The 17,535-nt window shown below is 38.8% G+C and overlaps 1 long non-coding RNA gene across 1 annotated transcript in view; it reads right to left on the bottom strand.

Moving 5' to 3' along the window:
- Nucleotides 1-664: 664 nt before the first annotated feature.
- LOC129050218 (uncharacterized) overlaps nucleotides 665-17,535 on the bottom strand; it is a 34,164-nt gene continuing 17,293 nt past the window's right edge. Inside the window, exons 2-3 of the long non-coding RNA XR_008513816.1 lie at nucleotides 15,308-15,398; nucleotides 665-1,062 (exon numbers count right to left, since the gene is read on the bottom strand). This is a non-coding gene — a long non-coding RNA (uncharacterized LOC129050218). The remainder of the gene's footprint in view (nucleotides 1,063-15,307; nucleotides 15,399-17,535) is intronic.

The following is a 17,535-nucleotide window of genomic DNA, read 5'->3' as shown; positions in this document are numbered from 1 at the left end:
AATGAACTAATAGTAGATTGCATTGCCGTTACTAAAACTGAGCAAGCAAACACGAAATCAAGACACATAAGATGAATAATAATTACAGGTCTTCAATAAATATAATTAGATTTATATTGAATGCAGAATCAATGGGAAAAGCTCGTCTGTGACGAAACATTATTTGTTCTACATGATTGCCCTTTAATATCTCTTTTCCCCTAAGAAGGTCAGTTCGAATTGAAATTGCCCTGCGATAACTGACTGTATCATTGATTAAAAAAAACCTGCTTATAAATATTTAGTGGCTCATGAAGTATTCTAATTGAATTAAATAATAAAATGATTATGAAAATGGTGGAAATTATAACAGCTTTAAAAAAATCACATTTTGAACTGAAGTCCAGAGAATTAAGACACTGTGTTTTCCAATAGACTCATGGCAAAGAGCATGTGAGTGTGAGTGAGACCCATGCTAATCTTTTGGTCCTGTGCAGACCCTTCCACCCACCAGCACCCTTCTCCCTTGGTCTGAAGCAATATTCACTGCTCCCAGCTTTGTATATGCAATTGCAAACACATGTGCGTTTAGGAACATACGTATTTTTTATGTGACATAAAACCTGTCTTATATAATTGTATATATTTGCCTTACCTGCACATGCACACACACTGAAAATCACACCTTTCTTGAGGGATCTGCACCTTGCTTTTCTTCATTTCAAACTCTGTGGTCTGCTTCATAGTTTTCATGAGTAACATAGGATTTCATTGTGTGACTGCACCATTCTTTATATAATCTTAGACTTGGCTGGTGCGGTGGCTCACACTTGTAATCCCTACACTTTGGGAGGCAGAGGTGGTTGGATCACTTAAGGTCAGGAGTTTGAGACCAGCCTGACCAACATGATGAAACTCCATCTCTACTAAAAATACAAAAATTAGTTGGGCACTGTGGCGGGCACCTGTAATCTCAGCTACTCGGGAGGGAGGCAGGAGGATTGCTTGAACCTGGGAGGCAGACGTTGCGGTGAGCTGAGTTCATGCCACTGCACTCCAGCCTGGGTGACACTGAGACATCATCTCAAAAAAAAAAAAAGAAAAAAAATCTTAGCCTCACTAATAGGCATTTATTTACTTTAGATTTAGGGTTATTAATAATAATAATGCTGAACACCCTTGCATCTGTCTATTTCCCCTAGCATAGGAACCTAATGGTATATTTGCCCTCCCAAAGATTTTATTCTCAAGTACCGTGAGTGAGATTGTTTTTTAATTGCCAGCATTGGATATAACTCATCTGAGATTTTTGCCAACTAAATGGATAAAAAAATGATATTTCATTGTGGTTTAAATTTCCTTTTTTGTTTTTGTTTTTTGTTGTTGTTGTTGTTTGTTTTTGAGATGGAGTCTCACTCTGTCTCCCAGGCTACAGTGCAATGACACAGTCTTGGCTCACTACAACCTCTGCCTCCCGGGTTCAAGCAATTCTCCTACCTCAGCCTCCCAAGTAGCTGGGATTACAGGCGCCTGCCACCATGCCCAGCTAATTTTTGTATTTGTAGTAGACATGGGGTTTCACTATGTTGGTAGGCTGGTCTCGAACTCCTGACCTCAAGCAATCCACCTGCCTCAGCTTCCCAAAGTGCTAGGATTACAGGCATGAGCCACCGCCCCCGGCCTAAATTTACTTTTTTAAGAATATGAGAGAATATTATTGAAGTTGAGAATACATTCATAATGGCATGTTTCTTCTATGAAATGGCAATTTATCTTTCTTGTTCTTTTTTCCATTATGTTATTTTTCCTTTTTCTCATTTATTTATACATTTTTAAATGTATTCTGGGTATTAAAACTTGGTGTTATATACTAAAAATATTTCCTCTCATCTTGTACATTTTTGTTCTTTTTTATTTCCAACTTTTGTTTTAAATTCAGGGGTACATGTGCATGATGTGCAGGTTTGTTACATAGGTAAACGGGTGCCATGGTGCTTTGCTGCATAGACCATCCCATCACCTAGGAGTGAAGCCCAACATCCATTAGCTATTCTTCCTGATGCTCTCACTCCTCCAACCTCCCTTTCCAACAAGCCCAAGTGTGTTTTGTTCCCCACCATGTGTCCATGCATGCTCATCCTTCAGCCTTTTATCTTGCAGTGCTTTTAATTTAAGTTGAATTAAATATACATTCATTTAATATAGTCATGTTTATCAATCATTTCCATTATGGCATCATTTTAAAAAATCATAAGAAGGTCTTCTCTCCTCAAGGATTATAAAGACTTTACCTATATTTTCTTCTAGTACTTTTTGATTTTTTTTTTTAACCATAAGCTGAGTGTTTTGTCAAGAAAAATATTTAGTGGCTGGGCACAGTGGCTCACATCTGTAATCTCAGCACTTTGGGAGGCCGAGACGGGCAGATCACCTGAGGTCAGGATTTTGAGACCAGCTTGGCCAATATGGTGAAACCCCGTCTCTACTAAAAAAAAAAGTACAAAATTTAGCTGTGTGTGGTGGCAGGCACCTGTAATCCCAGCTACTCGGGAGTCTGAGGCAAGAGAATCGCTTGAACCCAGGAGGCAGAGGTTGCAGTGAGCTGAGATCACGCCACTGCACTCCAGCCTGGGCAACAAAAGTGAAACTCTGTCTCAAAAAAAAAAAAAAAAAAAAAGAAAAGAAAAAGAAAAAAAAAGAAAAATGTTTAGTCATTTTCCACCACAAAGATAGTAAATTCCTCTAAAATAATTTATTGAATAATCTTTTTATCCACTGAATAGAATATTCATTTTTATTACATAATTAATTGATATAAATCCATCAGTCTGTGTTTATTTTCTCTTGAACTGATTTACCGTCTATTTCTGCACCAAACCAACATTTTTTGTTCATGAGGGTTTTTTTTTGTAGTATGTTTTGATAACTAGTAGGGCAAGGATTACCAGAATTCTTTTCTTTAAACTTTTTATTTTGGCTATTTTAAAATATTTTGTCACTCAGAAAATAAGCTAGGACTCACTTGCTTGATTTTTATAAAAATTCTGGTAGATTGAAATAGCATTGGGAAAATACTGAATTTATTCATTAAATTGCAGAGAATGAGCATTTTTAAATGAGTTTTCTCATCCAGGAATTTATTTGTGTGTTCTTCAGTGACATTTTACATTTTTCTTCATATAAGCCTTGCACATTTCTGGTTGGATTTATTTTATAATAAGCGTTTTCCCCAGTATTTTAGGTGAACGGGATTTTTTTTTCTCCTTGACATTTTTGGATTGGTGATTGCTAGTGTAGAGGAAACCTGTTGCTTTTTGGATATGGATCTTGTAACTCAGCACTTGGGGGACTACATCTGTTAGAAGACAGGGCTTGGACATAAAGCTTCCAAAGGTTCTAGTAGAGCACAGGCTAATGGGGAAATAAGGTGTTAAAATGATATAGTATTAAAATGATAAACCCACTTCTATCTTATAAATTTTAACTTTCCTGTGTCCTTGTAACTGTTTGGCTTTACAAATGAACAGTATCAGGCTCGACAGAGAACCTTCCAGCTTCCTCTGTTCCTTGCCAGGCTGGAGGCACTGTTAGCCTTTAGCATCAGCTACAGAACTGCATGCTGTTGAGCACGGTGTGTTGTGTGAGGTTTAGAGGTATGTGGAAGGCAGGTAGGTCTCTGCTGCGTGCCAAGGCCCAGGGACAGTAAAAAGATCAGGGGCTTTGGTTCCTGGGAGCAAGCCTTATTTTTAGCACTTGCTGCATAAAATTGAGGAAGGGACTAACTCTCTAGGCTTCAGATGTTGATGACGTCTTTATTGTGGGCTTGTTATGGTAAATGAAATATTACATAGAAGATGTCTGGTTGACAGAAAGTGCTCAATACATCCAGGCCTTTGTTGTGGTTGACAGGGTGATGGTGGCTGAGGTGGACTTTGAGTCTGACAGGTCTGATTTGGAGTCATGGCTCTACCACTTCCTGATGGTGTGACCTGGGACAAGCCACTTGAATTCTTTAGGCCTCAGTTTCCTCAAAGTCGGGCTGGTCATAAATTATTAAGTAAAAACGTGTATGTCCGTGTATGTATATTTCATGTAACTGTAGCTGGTAATCATGTCATTTCTGACTGTCTTCCTTCTTCCTCTGCATAAGAAAAGATATTCTCATTGAGACAGAGAGAAGAAATGTATTTCATTAGCTCGCATTAAAAGCATATTTTGTAATCACAACATGTAAAGGGGGCTTCAGATATCATTTGCATCCTGTGAAAAATGTCAGGATTTTGAGTTACTGGGTTTGTGTGCATTTTAAGGATGTTCTCAGCTAGGCTATTTTCCATAAAGATATGTAATAAGGATACCAGGTAATCAACCAAGCATTCACTCAAAACCAGGTGTCTCACTTCTCTCATAAAACTGAACATCTTGGGACACTGCTTTTCAAAGACATTTGAGATTTTGACTTAAAGCCGTGGTTTCAAAAGCAATTTCAACAAAAGCAAATTGACAAATGGGATCTAATTAAACTAAAGAGCTTCTTCATGGCAAAGAAAACTATCAACAGAGTGAACAGACAACCTACATAGTAGGAGGAAATTTTTGCAAACTATGCATCTGACAAAGGTCTAATATCCAGTATCTATATGGAACATAAACAAATTTACAAGTCTGAAACAAATAACACTATTTAAAAAGTGGACAAAGGACATGAAGAGACAATTTTTCAAAAGAACACATACATGCGGCCAACAAGCATATAAAAAAAGCTCAAAATCACTGATCATTAGAGAAATGCAATGAAAACCATGATGAGATACTATCTCACACAAGTTAGAATGGCTATTATTAAAAAGTCAAAATGTAATAGGTTCTGGTGACGTTGCATAGAAAACGGAACACTTACACACGGTTGGTGGTAGCATAAATTAGTTCAACCATTGTGGAAGACAGTGTGGCTATTCAAAGACCTAAAAACAGAAATGCCATTTGACCCAGCAATCCCATTACTGGGTATATACCCAAAGGAATTTAAATTATTCTATTATAAAGACACATGCACATGTATGTTCATTGCAGCACTACTCACAATAGCAAAGACATGGAATCAATCTACATGCCCGTTAATGGTTCTCTGGATAAAGAAAATGTGGTACACATGCATCATGGACTACTATGTAGCCATAAAAAAGAACAAGATCATGTCGTTTGCAGGAACATGGATGGAGCTAGAGGCCACTATCCTTAGCAAACTAAGGCAGGAACAGAAAACCAATTACTGTGTATTGTTCCTTATAAGTGGGAGCTAAATGAGAATACATGGACACTTGGAGGAGAACAACACACACTGGGGCCTATCGAAGGTTGGAGGATCAGGTGGCAGGAGGGAGAGGATCAGGAAAAAAACAACTAATGAGTACTAGGCTTAATACCTAGGTGACAAAGCTATCTGTACAACAAACCCCCATGACACAAATTTACCTGTATAACAACATGTATCTGTTGAGTCTGATACTGTTCACTTGTAAAGTCGAACAGTTCAGAGGAAATGGGGAAGCTAAAATTTAGAAGTTACAAGTAGATTTATCATTTTAATACCATATCATTGTAATGCCTTATTTTCCCCACTAGCCTGTGATCTACTAGGACCTTAGGCAACTTTATGTCCAAGCCCTGTCTTTAACAGATGTAGTCCACCAAGTGCTGAGGTACAAGATCCATATCCAAACAGCACATGTACCCCCTAAACTTAAAAGTTAAAGAAAAAACCTTGATTTCTTGCCTCAAGCCACAGGATTATGGATTACTTAGCGAAACAGTGAAGACATATCAGTTGTCTTAGGCTCAATATTCCTTTGCTCTTACTAGCAAGATAGAAATAATCCTTCTCATTTAGTCATTGAATCTAGGCTGGGGTAAAAGAGGCATTTAAATTATTGTTAATCAAGAAGATTAATTGATTATCATAACTTTGAGTCTGAACCAGAAGTTCTTTACAATTGGACACAGTGGGTTGTAGCGTAAGAACTAACATTTTATTGAAGGAAAACCTCATTGCTGAGACACTATTTTTTTTTCCAAAGCATCATATCCTGATAGGTTGTGTACCCAAGCAGTGGCTGATTTGAACATTCTAGAAGAGAAGCCAGATATTAACCACCCACCAAGATGTGGCAAGCATTCATTCTGTCCTTGAAAAAAGCATTCATTCTGTCCTTGAAAAAAGCTAGGAGAATTTTTGGTAAAGAAGCCGTGAGAAGTAATGAATTGTTTTCCAAGTTGAGCTTTAAGACTGCCAATTAAATGATGTATCACCTTTGTTGCCAATATCCAATATCCATCAATATCCAATATCCAATAAATATATTGCTCAGTGATTTTCAAAGAAGTAACTTACTTCAAGTGTCGACTACAAAAACCCATTTCCTCTTAAAATGCCTGTGGAAGTGATGTACGCATAAAGATCCGAAGTGGACTTATGGGTGGGCATCTGATTACTAAACACCAAGTGACTCACCTGCGGCTTCACAAGCACAAGCACGGAAAGGTGTTGTGGGAGAGGTCAGAGGCTTTCCCCATCCTGCTGTGAGTGACCTTTGTACATGGTGGGGAGGGGCAGAGGCAAGGATTCATAACTTACTGACAGGTGTTGGGTAAACTCGGCTTTTATTAGTATTTTTATAGGTTTCATGATTAGGACTTAAGTAAGATTGTGCCTGAGTGAAAAATAAATGAATAGAAGAGCTGCTTCTTCACCGTCTCACATTTCCCAGGCTTGGGCGCACCGGCTTCTCATGCAGAGGAGGCTTTGAGAGACATGAACAGGGGAAGGTAAGGTGGTGCCAATTGCTTAGCCCAGATACAGCTCAGGGCAAAGGCACCTGGAAACAGTGGTTCTCTACCAGGGCTAGACTTTAGAATCACCAGGGGAGCACACATCCAGAGTGAGGACTAAAGCTCCCAACACTTATTGCCTGAAAGGTGAGTTTGTTTTCATTGTTCTCAGCCAATGGAAAGCAAGCTGGTAAACAATGATAGCGTCAAGGTTTAAAGCTATAGTTCCAATGAAGAAATAAAAGTATATGAAAGGTACCAAGTGTGAATTCTTAACCTGAGGACCATGAAATCACAGGGGCTCCATAAACTCTTGAAATTGCATGCCAAGCTTTGAGGTTACGTGAGTCTTTATATTTGGGGGATGAGGCAAGAAGGGGAGAAGGCTCATCCCTTTCAGAGAGTTATGAGATGAATCCGCAGACACCAATCTTTTAGGAACCACAGAGTGAACATCCACCTTCATGAAATTCATGCCCACACAAAGGCTCAGCCACAGTTTTTTCTTTTTTTTGAGACGGAGTCTCTCTCTGTCGCCCAGGCTGGAGTACAGTGGCACGATCTCGGCTCACTGCAAGCTCCACCTCCCGGGTTCACGCCATTCTCCTGCCTCAGCCTCCCGAGTAGCTGGGACTACAGGCGCCCGCCCACCACGCCCGGCTAATTTTTTGTATTTTTGGTAGAGACGGGGTTTCACCGTGTTAGCCAGGACGGTCTTGATCTCCTGACCTCGTGATCCGCCCGTCTCAGCCTCCCAAAATGCTGGGATTACAGTCGTGAGCCACCGCGCCCGGCCAGCCATAGTTTTTAAGAAAGAAAATCTACAGGTTAGGGAGAGATTGTCCTGAGTGCTTCTCCAGATCTTCACTTTTCTCCCCTTGTTTCTTCATTCTGTACCTGCTCTGGCCACCTGCTCTTCGTTCCCAGGGGACTCCAGCAGCTGCCACCTACAATTCCGACCTAGATAAAGTCACCTTTCCTTGGTATTTAGCACAGCTGAGTGAGTCTGATGTTCTCCAAACCACAAATGATGCAGCGAAACTAACAATAAAGATGAGCAAACAATGAAGGAAATAATGACAAAATAGGTTGTGAGAGTCAAGGTCAAGTGGAGTGTCTTTCCATGCTCATGCTCCAAATTTCTGCTTCTTTTCAGATTTCTTCACAGGTTTCCACTCATTCTAACCCCTCATCTCTGCTTGGCTGGGACGGTCTTAATATTGGCTACTTCGTAACGCTCTCATGAACCAAAAAACATCACTAATAGACTCTGTCCTTCTTTCTGAAATGAGGGATATGCTTCCTGCCTTCAGCATTCCTCAACTTCAGTCTATTTTCAAACCAGGGCTGGTGAATTGGTTAAATTCCATCAATGGAAAGGGCATCCTAACAGAACTTCTTAAACTGAAGTGTGCATTTGAACCCCATGGCACCTTGTTAAATATGCAGATTCTGGCACCCTCTGTGAATCACTGTGAGCAGCAAGGTCCTAGAGGATCTGTTGGGAGTGTCTCTGCAGCTGGCAGCCTGCAACAGCGCTGGCGTTTTCTGGAGAGGGGACAGATTAGCCCTGAAGCCTTAGGTATCTGACATGCCAGTTACTGCCTCCTGTTTCAGCTAATCAGCCCTGCTGTCTCCTGGAGCAACTCTCAGTGATTGTGTCAGATGTGCTATCACTGTGGGCTCTATGTTTTTGCCTTTCCTTGTCAAGTGTATTTCTTCCTTCAGCTCAGACAGTGAGATGGTATTAGCCCTACATACAAGGACCAGCTCACATTAAGGCACTGCCTTCAGTCTGATGGAGAGCCAGTCTTGGCAGCACTGCAGAAGCTTCTCCTTTCTGCTGGTGGAATGGGTCTGGAGAGTTTCCACTGCCCAAGCCAGCACAGCATGAACAGAGCTCTGGGTGTTCAGTGGACAACAGTCTGCAGCCAAAGTCCAGGCATCTGCTTCAGTTCTCTGCTGACATTGAAGCCCAGCTCTGAAAGTTAGATGAGTTCTCACCTTTCTTCTGAGCTCTGACTCTGCTTCTGACACTCTTGGTCCAACCTGGATAGAGTGTGGAGGTGAAATGCTGACAGTGTCTGGTGTTGACCTCAGACTCTGAGCTCCAGCCCTACCTTCTCAGGTGGCTGCCCTTGGGGACTGATGCGAATTCCGGGTGGACTAGCACTAGTCTGCTGCTGAGGCTCGGTGAGTTAAATGTACCTTGTCTTGCTGTTCCAGTCTGGAAGCTACTGGCATGTTAAATTATTAGTAGCAGTAGCAGTAATAGTAATTATAATAATAAAAGCAGTCGCAATTCCATTTGAGTGCTTCCTATGTTCCAAGCTCTGTGCTAAGTGGATTACATATATTGTTATATTAATTATCAGAAGAACGTGATGAGGCAGCTTCTATTTTTGACACAGTTTTCCGCATGAGGCAACTGAGGCCCAGAGAAAGGTTAAGTAGTGTGTCCAAGATTGCTCAGATAGTAAGAAGTAGAGCCAAGACAGGAACTCATGGTTTTTGGGCTAAAAGGCTGTGCCCTTAATCACTAGGGCACACTGTCTCTACTGTCAGACGCCAAAGCCCATCCCTGATTAACAACTGCTGGAACTCCAGCTGAAAGACACACCGATGAGTTTATTTTAGAAGCTGCTGATCGTAGACTGGGAAATATATTTGCGAGGATCTGATTGTGCATCATTCACACTCTCAGGTCTGCGTAAGCCAAAGCTCTCAGAAGTTCATGGGCACTCTTTCTGAATACAGATGACTGCTCAAAGTTTAAATACCCGAAAAGGGAATTGATACCTTCTGTCATCCCCAATTGGTGCAGTGGAAAACATGACCATGTAGTATAGTAAGGGAATATGACCAGTGGAAAGCAGAGTTTATTAAGTATTTCATTCCTGGAGAGATTGTAAAACTCAATTGCTATAGGCAAGCAAATAGAACAGTGGCCTGAAGCTGCCATATGTCAGTGGAAAGCAGGAGGCAGGAGACAGTTGCCTTCATAGCCTAAATATGAATATTTGGTACAATTGTCAAAATCTTTGGCCTCCTCTGGAATACGATAACCATGGCTGACAGCAGCACTGCCACATGGAAATGCTGCTAGACAATTCAGCCTTTGCAGAAAATAACATTTCAGGGTAGTTGTTGTCGCATTCATTGCTATTGCTTTGCATTTGTATTATGTTTGTCCTTAAGGAAGTTTAAAGAATTTTAAAAGCTATTTTTAAAATGCCAGTCATGTTCTGAGAGATTTCTCAGTGCTTTATTTATGGCATTTTCTGGCTTGTACCTCTTGTAAAGGACACTGGTGCTTATTAGAAGCACTTCCTAAGGAAACCATGCAGACACATGCTCCCTGCTGCCAAGGTCTCAGGCACAGGGATGGTGACTGGGAATGTAGGCTTCTTTGGTGGCAAGCCACAGAAACGGACTCTGGCTAACTTGACTAGAAAAGAGTGGTGTTTGTTGGAAAGCATATGGCAGTTTACAGAAAGGACTAGCTAAAGAACCATACAGAACACAAAGTAGGGCAGCTACAGAAATGTAGCAGCAAGAACGAATGCCCCAGCTCTTCAGACCACTAATCATCAGGATAAAACCATTCATTTTCCCCCTTGAGGTCCTCCATCCAAGACTCCTGAGGTAGAGAGCACTTGACTGCCCTTGCTTGGATGGAAAACCCACCCTTGGGACAAAGGAAAGGAAACACCTTGATTGACAAACTCAATTGTGGTAGATGGATTACAAAAGTGACCTCAGATATTTTCCTCTTGTGATCCTTGCTCCTTGTCATGTGACTTTGAAGCTTTTTCCCTCAAGGGGAGTATTTATCTCCCCATCCTTGAACTTGGGCTGGCCTGGTGCTCACTTTAGCCAATGGTATAGTCGACATGCCATTTCTGAGCATGGGCCTCAGGGTGCCTGCCCTGTAATCATATGCTTTCACTAAACCTTGTTGTGATGGTTAATTTTGTATTTCAACTTCACTGGGCTAAAGGATGCCCAAATAGCTGGTAAAACATTATTTCTGGATGTGTCTCTGTGGGTGTTTTGAAGGAGATCAGTATTTGAATCTGTTGACTGAGTGAAGAAGATCAGGCCTTACCAATGTGATCAGACATCATCCAATCCATTGAGGGCCCCAATAGAATAAGGCAGAGGAAGGGTGAATTCACTTCCTTTTTTTGAGCTAGGATATCCATCTTCTCCTGCCCTTGGAGACTGAAACACATGATTCTCAGGCCTTCAGACTTTGGGGCTCATATTGCCCCCACTGCCCGTGCATGTCTGTTCTCAGGCCTTTGGCCTTAGACTGGAAGTTATATCTTTGACTCCCCTGGTTCTTGGACATTGAGATGTGGAATGAATTACATCACCAGTTTTCCTGGGTTTCCAGAAAAGATTGTGGGAACTTCTCAGCCTCTCTAATCACATGAGCCTGTTTCTATGATAAATCTCTCCCCTTCTTTCTCTCTCTCTCTGAATACACACACAAACACATAAGCACACTGTCTTAGTCCCTTTTGTTCTGCTATCACAGAATAGGTAAGACTCGGTAATTTATAATGAATAGAAATTTATTGACTCACAGTTATGGAAGCTGTGATGTCCAATATTGAGGGGCTGGCATCTGGTGAGTGCCTTCTTGCTGTGTCATTCCATGGCAAAAGGGGAAAGGGGATGAAAGACAGAGTAAAGAGGTCCATTCTCCTGTTATGGGAAATTCATTCTGGCAATAACATCATAGATTGATGTACTTTACCCTCATGGCCTAATCACCTCTCATTAGGCCCCATCTCCCAACACTGTTGCATTGAGGATTCAGTTTCCAATACATGGTTTTTAGGGGAAACATCCAAACCCTAGCACATGCATATCCTATTGCGTTTGTTTCTCTGGAGAGCCCTGACCAAAACACTTGTAAAGCCCTGAGAACAGATCTGGACTAGCATGATGGAAGATTAGAGTCCATGTAGAGCAGTGATGAGTTATTCCAGCTGAGGTTATCATAGGCAGTGTACCCATCATTCATTTTGCATGTCAGATTACTGCAAAAAATGTAGTAACTTAAAATAATAAAAAACATTTCTTATCTCACACAGTTTTTGAAGATCAGAAATCCATTGCAATTTTAGCTGAGAGGTTCTGACTTGGGGCCTCTTATGAGGTTTCAGAGAAGATGTTGGCCAGGCTGTAATAATCTGAGGTAGGATTCACTTTCAAGGTGATTTGTTCATGTGACTGGCAAGTTGGTAGTTGGCTGGAGGCCTCAGTTATTCTCCCTGAGGGCCTCTCTCTACAGGCTGCTTAAATATAAGCATGATGCTAACTCCCACAAAGCAAGCAATTTAAGAGAGCAAGTGGAAAATGGAAATGCCTCTCTGCCATGTTCTTTGTTTTTTTTTTTTGAGACAGAGTCTTGTTCTGTCACCCAGGCTGGAGTGCAGTAGTGCAATCTCAGCTCACTGCAACCTCTGCCTCCTGGATTCAAGTGATTCTCCTGCCTTAGCCTCCAAAGTAGCTGAGACTACAAGCATGCAACCCCGCACCTGGCTAATTATTGTATTTTTAGTAGCGACAGGGTTTCTCCATTTGGCCAGGTTGGTTTTGAACTCCTGACCTCAAGTGATCCATTCACCTTGGCCTCTCAAAGTGCTGGAATTACAGGTATGAGCCACTGCGCCAAGCCTGCCATGTTTTATTTATTAGAAATGAGTCACCAAGTTTGGCTTGCAATCAAGGGCAGGGAAATTAGGCTCTACTTTTTGTCTCTCTTTTTAAAAATTTCCCTCACCATAGGCTCTACTTTCTGAAGGGAGGAATGTGAAAAAATTTTCAGACATTTTTAAACCACTACAATGAGCCAGCCTCCAGTCAACCCTCCAGGTGACCACAGGTGTGTATATAAGCCCCAAGATCAACTAGGCCAGTCCACAGCAGCAAAACTTCCCAGTCCAACTGAAGATCCATGAGCTGAATGAATGTTTTTAGTTTGGAAACTAAATGAAGGTTTTAGTATGGTTTGTTATGCAGCGATAGTTAATTTATACACCTACTAAGACTGTGCAATGATGGAGGGCTAATTCTCCAGAACAGAGTCAGGACACTGTCAGATACAGAGGTCAGCTAAAATGCCTGTCTTCAAGGGGCTAGCAGTTCTGTAAGGGGATGGGACAGGTAGTTGTAATACAGTGAAATAATTACAATAGAAGCATTTTCAAGGTTTTCACAGATGTTAAGCTCCCAGAGCATAAAGGTCATGTTTATCTTGAGTAGCTCTGCAGCGTAGAGCACCATACATGTGGTTGGTGGCTGAATCCTTCATAAATGAAGAGAATGGTCAAGATGTGAAGGGCATTAGCATTGGATTCTCCTAAGAGATGCCTAATCCCCTAAGGTGGGTTTGAAAAGCCCAAGAAGAGTTTCTGAAGTACTCAGTGGCATTCTATCCAGAAGTCTTTGAATGTGCGAAGCCTTGAAGGTATGAGCAGCATGGCATATATTAAAGACTGTGAATAATTTGGAATTCTTAGAACCTGAGGTCTAAGGAAACACTAGTGGAAAACCAGACTAAGGAAAAGGGAAGACTATTATTAATAGGGTTCCTTTTTACAATCAGAAAGTCTTGTCTTGGATAATAAATTAAATAAATTAAACCATATGCAGGTTTAATCCTGTGCCATAATGAGAAGAACCAATATCCAGTTTGTCAACAACTGGATTTTTTGCTATATAATGAACAATGAAAAAATGCAATGAAAATGAAAAAATGTTCTTGAGTTGAGAATAAATCGGAAAGAAATAAGAATCATGGAAATTAATTTTTGCGGATGATTGGCAAAGCAGGACTTTTACAAATGCTGTCTTAGTTTTCCACAGATTATATTTTAATTTTTCCCATGGCCCTCTGTTTGAAATGCAAACTTAATTTTTAATATGAACTGGAATTTGTTTTTCTGAAGACACAAATTAGGAAGTTTAATGACTCTCATTATTTGAAAAAGTTTTTGAATTAACTATACTTTTTTCTTCTCTGATCACAGAGACTAGTCATGAAAGAAACTTTATTGTTTTTCTTCTTTTTATTTTTGAGACAGTGTCTCACTCTGCCACCCAGACTCGAGTGCAGTGGCACAATCATGGCTCACTGCAGCCTCTGCCTCCCAGGCTTAGGTGATCCTCCCACCTCAGCCTCCTGAGTAGCTGAAACTACAAGTGCGTGCCACCATGCCTGGCTAATTTTTGTATTTTTTGTAGAGACAAAGTTTCACTATGTTGCCCAGGCTGATCTCCAACTCCTGAACTCAAGTGATCCACTCACCTCGGCCTCCCAAAGTGCTGGGATTACAGATGTGAGCCACCACGCCTGGCCTGTTTTATTTTCTCTAGAAAATATTTAATTAAAAAATGAGTGGTCCAAGTAATAAACCATACAGAGAGGTTTATAATAAAAATTATTATTCAATTCCTTCTGATTTTCAATATACTCTCCTGAGTTAGGTAATGGTCTCTCTTACCCACAAAGTTAAGATATTTGTCTTAATCCATTTTGTGCTGCTCTAACAAAATACCCAAGACTGGGCAGTTTATAATAAACAGAAACTTAGTCTGGAGGCTGGCAAGTCCAACATCAGTCCATCTGACCTGGTGAGGGCCTTGTTGCTGTGTTCTCACATGGCAGAAGGTGGAAGGGCAAGATAGCAAGAGATTGAGTCCATTATTTTCCCCCTTCTTGAAGTACTTCCTTTTGCATATTCTGTAGAGAGAGTCTTTCAGTGATGAATTCTTTTATCTTTTGCAAAACTGACAAAGTCCTGATTCTGCATTCAGTGTTTGAAAGATATTTTTATTGGCTATAAAATTCTAGGTTGATATTTTTAAAAAATTTGCCTTCAATTTTTGGAATATATCTTTATTGGTGATAGAGTTCTGGGTTGACAGATTTTTCTTTCATTACTTTAAAAATGTTGCTTCACTGTGTTAAAAATTTGGGCAAAATCGATCATTTTGTCAAAATATTATGAAAAAATCAAGCAACCATAATTATATACATTGCTGTTGAAAGTATAAGTTCATGCAACAATATTATAAACTAATTTGTTATTATTTTTTAAAAATGAAGATGCATATACTTTACGACCCATCCCTAAGGACATTCCTAATGCACTGAGATGTGTTCAGGAGTCTTCATAGTAGCAGTATTTCTGATAGTAAAATTTTAAAAATAAACAAAAATCCATAAACGAATTGTGGCATATTAATACAATAGAATCCTGTTTAGCAGTGAAAAAGAGTTTACTATAGCTTTGTATATTTCAACATAGATAAATCTCATGAACATAGTGTTAAATAAAATAAGTTACAGTAAAACCATACAACATAATACCACTTAAATGAAACTCAATGGCATTTAATATATAAATAATAGATTGTCTAGGGATTCATACACTATGACAGTAAGCAAGAAAATGAACACAAGTTTTAGAAGACTAATTACCTTTAGGAAGGTGGAAGTTGCCTGGTATACAGAGGAAAGGAGGTGCAACGAATGAAGGCTTCAACAGTAATGCTGATGTTCTATTTGCCTTCTGAAAGGTTAATGAGTACTTTAAAAATTATCTTTATACCCAGTAGCTCTACATTAGCTATATTCTTTAAGACACTGAAATATTTCATAATAATAAAAAAATAAAGTTTGTATTCACATTGGCAATATAGAGTAACAGTATTTTAATTGTTTATCTTATTCAGCCTTCCAAAAGAGCTGTATTGAAAACTATAATTTATTCAAATGTATTATACACTAATTGAATTTTAAGATGGTGTTTGGAGGTCGCAAGTTCTTGAAAATGTGTCTTTTGAAAAGCTACCTTATGAGCAACCAATTAAAATATTTAATTGAAAATGTTAAACTTACATTGGCAAAAAGTGTGAACACAATCAACTTATTTTAAAATCTGTTTGAATTAAGATGTGTCTTTTGAAAATGAAAGTTATAATCATTATTAAAGATAAATTCCTAACAGTTACATTAAAATGCAATTATAATTCAAACTATGTTTTAGTCATTAATTTTGTTTCTATAATAATAACATTATATTTAAAAAGAAAACTAAAATAACTTCTATGTTGGCAGAAGAGACAAAATGGCGAAAGTGTACTTACTCTTATAATAAGATGTAAAATTAAACAAATTTTGTGTGAGTGTATGTGTGTATGTATTCAGTGTATGTTTTACATGCAAAACTTTCCCAAAGCTAACAATTTAAGAAAAAAAAAAAGGAATTGAAGAAATGATGGTTTTGAATTGGGAAAAGCAACTTAACCTTCTCTTATTCGGTCAGGCTTTGCCTAAGTCTTTCTTGTCACCTTTGCCTGGAATGCTCTCATTCTGTGGTTATTCTTTGGAATAGTGTCTTCATCTTATTCTTATTCCCTCTCACCTTGTCCTTGATATCTTCCCTAGTCACCCCATCAAAATTGTTAGTTATCCCTCCCCTAACATCTTATTAGTGGTCTTAATATTTCCTCAATATCACTTATTGTCATCTGACATACTATTTATTTTACTTTTAGTTTGTTGTTGTTGTTTGTCTGCAAAACAGAATGCAACTTTCTGGAAGACAGGGATTTTTGTTTTATTTATTGCTGTATCACTAATAGCTCAATAAATATTTATTAAATAAACAAACGGTGAGTGAATATTTTCCAAAGTCAAAACTATCAATCATTAGAAGACCAACAGTTGTGGTTAAAATAAACTTAAGTTGTTAGATTAAAGTATACATTTGTTTTTTTTAATAAGTTCAATGGAAGACAAATTTTTACAAATAATGCAAAATAAGTTTGTTTTAAAACAGTCCCTGAAGTGTGATGTTCCCCTTCCTGTGTCCATGTGTTCTCATTGTTCAATTCCCACCTATGAGTGAGAATATGCGGTGTTTGGTTTTTTGTTCTTGCGATAGTTTACTGAGAATGATAATTTCCAATTTCATCCGTGTCCCTACAAAGAATACTATGTCTGTAAATATAAAAGAAATATTTTAAAAAGAAAAAAATAAATAAATAAATAAATGAAACATAGGAAAATATGTTAAAAATTGTCACGAAGGCTTTAGTGTTAAATCTTACATATCAAAGTGTTAAATTAGTAAATTTTTGACATTTTGTTGTTTGAGAAATAAATATATTTGTTTTAATTGAGATTTTAGTTACCAATTTGGAATATGTTAAGTAAGGAGTTAAAAATTCAAAGTGGCATGCAATAGGAAAATGTTTAACAGTACATTTAAAATATCAGTTTGAACTTGTAATTTAAAAATTACATATCATTTCCATCTTTTGTCACTAGGTGGGTATATGTCACATGTACTGCAAACAAACAATGCTATTTATATGCTTAGCCCCAGGTTTGGGTTCTAATACTCTTCTCACTATAAGCTATCTGTTTGCTTAGAAAGAAGTAGTAAGTTTTCAAGGTGAGCCTGGGACATTTTTTGCCCACAAAAGTAAGAATACTTTTAAATGTTTAGAGATGGTATAGAAAATTTTCAGAAACCATATTAAAGGTGACTTCCACTGGAAAAATTGTGATAATTTGGCTAACTAAAATAAAAGTAAATTATAGATAAGACAGCTTACATCTATAAAAGCAGAAATCTATAACAATATTGAAAAGTATAATAGTTTGACTGTATTCAAATAAGAAAACATTTTTCAAGTTTA

The sequence above is a fragment of the Pongo abelii genome, chromosome 16 (genome assembly GCF_028885655.2).
Source record: "Pongo abelii isolate AG06213 chromosome 16, NHGRI_mPonAbe1-v2.0_pri, whole genome shotgun sequence".
Lineage (NCBI taxonomy): Eukaryota > Metazoa > Chordata > Mammalia > Primates > Hominidae > Pongo > Pongo abelii.
This window is presented reverse-complemented; position numbering and strand designations above follow the sequence as displayed.